We start from the raw sequence: 4452 nt of genomic DNA, 5'->3' as shown, positions 1-4452 counted from the left end.
GGCGAGCTCCTGGGGGCGTGGCGAACGCGGTGACGCGCTCGAAGAGCCCGCGTGGCCGTGGACACAACGATGGCGTGGAGAGGCGGCGGCACGATTCGGTCATTGGTGAAGCGACGACTATGGCGAGGAAAAGAGGACGGGAGAGAGGGAAAAAGAGGCAAGGGCTCACGGCGGTTCGAATGAAGGAGACAGCGAGCTCTGGGGTGGCCTGACGGCGACATACGAGCGACGGCGATCTCGGTCAACCCGAGGTTGAAGAAGACGGCGGTGAAGGCGTTCGGGCGTCCGGCGACGCGTGGGTCGGTGGGGACGTCGAGAACGAAGCGGTGGAGCTTCTTGGCATAGTGAGAGGGCGAGGGAGGTACGGTGGTCACTACTACAAGAAATATGTCAACTTGTGACCACCACTATTGGTCACTGAAAGGTCATGGTTTTTCATTTGCGACCTTTTTGTGACCAAAAATAGAAGGTCAAAAGTCGGCGGTCGTAAACTGACTATAACGACCTTTCTTCTGGAATGGTCGTAGATGTTTATGACCAAAATATGTCCACCGTGGCATTTTGGTCACTAGCAACCTCCCCAGGCCACGTAGGCATCCAGCGTGGCAAGCTGATGTGGCACAAGATTCAGCCCGGTCCAATTCAGTTTTCTACATGGGCCTAGCCCAACAATACAACCTTTTGTTTTTATTTTTACCAATTTTTGGTTAGGTTCATTGGCCAAGCCCAGTATTGTATCCTTTTTTATTGTTAGTTCCCATGGACTAGGCCCACCAATTCGGCCTTTTTATTTTCTGGGTTGTGGCATTTTTGGCTCCAAAGTTTATGATTTTTTTTCAAAAGATGGGCCCACTAGTGAGATGGGACCAGCTCTAATAAGTGGGTTATATTCTTCAGATCTCAATTTTCCAGTAAATAAATAACAATATTAAATCAAAACAGACAGAAAATAAAATGCTTCAAATAGAGCATAACTAATCCGGAAAAACATGGTTCACATCATGAATACAATCAAACAGAGCCAAACTTGGCACATTATTACAATCAACCATCAGGTTTACATCAGGTAACTATCAGGTTTACAATAATATAACAGCTATCATAGTATAACTATCTCCAATGAGCCCGACTTGTTCATCCTGGACCTCACGACAAAACACAAAGGAAGCCTAGCATTTGCAAGTTATCAAACAAAATGGTTAGGAACAAAATAAAAGCAAATCTAACAGCATGTTAGAACAAGCAAAATGTGACTTTTTCATCATTTAACCATAGAATAAAAGGGTCAACAACATTTCGATGTTTGTTAAATGAACCAGAATTTCAATGTTTGAACAGCAAAAAATATATACAGTAGATCATATGCAGTTTATATCACCCCCTAAGGAAAGACACGTTGACACCAATATTTGGCAACATCTATAGAAATTGGACCTCATAAACATGCAATGTGGAATTTGTATCTCAAAGAAGTACACAGGTACACAGATTTATCAAGTTTAATTACCACAGAGAAGCCAAATGCTAGTAACTCATGATTAGTACACAAAACCTGATTCAGCAAACCCGTGCGTGGTCACCGCGTGACCGTGGAAGACAGCCGCCGCGGGCTTGACGTCATGGGCGGCTGAAGAACCTGCTCAAAATTCCATGTCATGTACAAATATCAATTCATTCTGTTTGTGTCTTGTAGGTATGAAACTCTTGTATGAATTTTCAAAATTTCAGGTTTCAGGTTTCAGGTTTCAGTTAATTTCAGGTTTCAGGGTTTAGTTAATTTGCTAGTACTCCAAACTCTGAATTTACTGTGACTGCTCTTTCAAGTGTTGATGAACCTGCGAAATAATTTCTGAAGATAATTTGTAAACTTGTTGCAGACTGTGACTTGTGAGAGGCCGTCAGGTACTGCAGTAAACTGAAAATGTTAAAGCTACATCAGGATTAACACTTCATGATCATGGGAGCAGTAGTACTGGGAGCAGTAGATCATCTTCCCAGGAGGATTATCATACTGAGGAATATTGCACAATTATGCTGATCAAAATTGATAGTGGATTGGCAATAATTTACAAGGAGCAAGTGATGTAGAGCAAAATTGAAAAGGGGCAAAACTGATCCTAAATAAGTGCACAATTTAGTTTTACTACTACTCTCAACATTCAGTTTTGACCGTAAGGTTCGAATATTTATTCTGAACAGCTGTAAGACCTTAAGGTTCTGAGTAATGACACTAGTCCTTTGTTCATCAATTGAAATATTATTAAGACCAGTAGATCATCATTTTCTTCTGAGTAATGACACAAGTTTTTACCTTCTTCGAGTAATTAAGGTGGGGGAGTTATCAGTACAGTAGTTTACACGAGATGATCCACTCCTTATGGTTGGAACAACATCAGCATGAAGATACAGATCAACTACAGTAGTTTACCACAAAACTAGAGTTACAGTAGTTTACTTGTTTGTCAGGACAAAAACATCTAAATTGAGCATCGACAAATTCAAGTTGGGGAGGTTGATGCATCCAGAATCATTTCAATTTTTTTACAGATCATTTCAAATTTGGTAAGAAGCATCCATTTGAAAAATGCTACTCCAGTCTCCAATAGCAACACAAAATATATGGAATTCTAGCTTTAGCAAAAAATTGTGCATGGCATCTATAGGTTACAAAAAAATGAGCATCTTCTCTGCATTTATAAAGCATTAGGATAGTGAAAGCATTACTCACTTTGATGGAATTCTAGCTTGTGATGATCTGACAGTGACAAATGTTGCAAATTGATTGAAAGCACTGTAATTGAACCAAAAATCTACTCTGAACAGTGCTTGCAAATTCAGTAACTTAAACTGAGATACAAAAATTTGAGTGAATACTCCAGTGTTTTCAGTGAGCAGTACTCCACTATTCAGTTTGATCTGGTATTAATCTCCGCTTGATCTTTTCATTATCTTTGAATTTCTAAATAGAGTCTACATACTACAAAATTTGGCACTACATCCAGTATGGCACTACATAAACCTCTAAATTCAGAGCACTATATCATCCAGTTTGGTACTACACGCAGCTCTAAATTTAGACTAAAACAAATCTGACATACTGGACTACATGAACTGCAGGATTCCACTCTCACCTAGGTCAGCAACAGCAATAGCAACCCTTATGCCCAAAACAGACAGACAGAATGATGGACATTTTAGCTCACCTGGGGCGGTCACCTGGTGGGCCAGAGCCGAAGGGCCGGGACGGGGGCTTGGCGGACTTCTTGAGGGTGTTGGGCACGATCTCAGATGGCAGGTTGAGGAAGGTGCGGAGGAAGTCAATGCCGTCGTTGGTCAGGTACCAGTAGTACTACTGCCACGAGAAGGTCTCCTTGATGTACTCCTTGGACTTGAAGCTTTGCATGAGCTTGATGACCTCGAGGTTCAAGGCATCGACCTGGGGGTGCTTGGCCAGGTTGTAGTCCTTCTTGGCGTACAAGACTCCCTCTACACACGCATCATAATAGAGTCATCAGTAAAATCATTCAGTCCGTCCAAAGGAGTGGCATTCTTGCACACATCAAAAGTTGAAATTAGCACCAAGGAATTCAGTTAAGATGCTCAGACTACTGTAATAGTCAGTAGAATTCTTCCAGATTGCAGCTTGACATGAATAAGATTCTACAATTAGGATGTTAGTGGTGTCCAAACTGTCTATGCTCGATCCTTCCAGCAACCGCGCATTAGAGTGAACTCGCTGCGGTCAATGGGTGCCAAGAACACTGACGGGGCAACATGGTTAGAACCCTACGCAACACATGGATCGAACCCTACAGAAGAAGACTAACGAGATGGCATCTGAATCCTGGCCACGGCCGGCGCGGTGCGTAAAATGGGCAGGGGAGGGGGGAGGAGCTCACCCTGGAAGAGGTACATGCAGATCTCGCGGCGGTTCTTCTTGGAGATGATCTGCGAAGGGAGACAAGGGAGGTCATATTAGGCGGTTCTATGACCGGGGCAACCAACGGGGAGAGCAGACTCGGCTGGGGATGCTTACCATGGTGACGGGCACCGGGGGAGGAGGCGGGGGCGGAGACGGCGCCGCCACAGAGTGCAGGGGAACGCCCTGGCCTCCTCCGGCCCCCTCGCAACGCCATCGCTCGCCTGCCACTTGGCGAAGCCCCGCGGGTCGAGGCCCGCCCGCCTAGAACACATGGCTCGCCTGCTACGGGGAGAAAACATGGAAGGACAGCCGCCACGGACACGCCCCACGACGGGGTGGTGGGTTGGTGTGGGGATCCGGTGCAGGGAGGAGGAGGAGGCGGCCATGGTGGACAGTATGGGGTGCGGGGGCGGCGGGGTTTTGTCGATTGGATCTGGGGGATCGAGGCAGGAGGCAGAGGACGGAGGGTAGGGAGAGATGGTGAGGAGAGGGACGAGGTGGGCGGTGGGTGAGGAGGACGGCGATGTCAG

General features: G+C 45.5%; 1 pseudogene; it reads right to left on the bottom strand.

The window, feature by feature from the left end:
- Positions 1 to 3199: 3199 nt before the first annotated feature.
- Positions 3200 to 4090, bottom strand: LOC123087318 (40S ribosomal protein S10-1-like; annotated as a pseudogene).
- Positions 4091 to 4452: the final 362 nt, after the last annotated feature.

Source organism: Triticum aestivum, chromosome 1B, assembly GCF_018294505.1.
Source record: "Triticum aestivum cultivar Chinese Spring chromosome 1B, IWGSC CS RefSeq v2.1, whole genome shotgun sequence".
Taxonomy (NCBI): domain Eukaryota; kingdom Viridiplantae; phylum Streptophyta; class Magnoliopsida; order Poales; family Poaceae; genus Triticum; species Triticum aestivum.
Note: the sequence above shows the minus strand (reverse complement) of the source record. Positions and strands in the feature narration are given on the sequence as shown.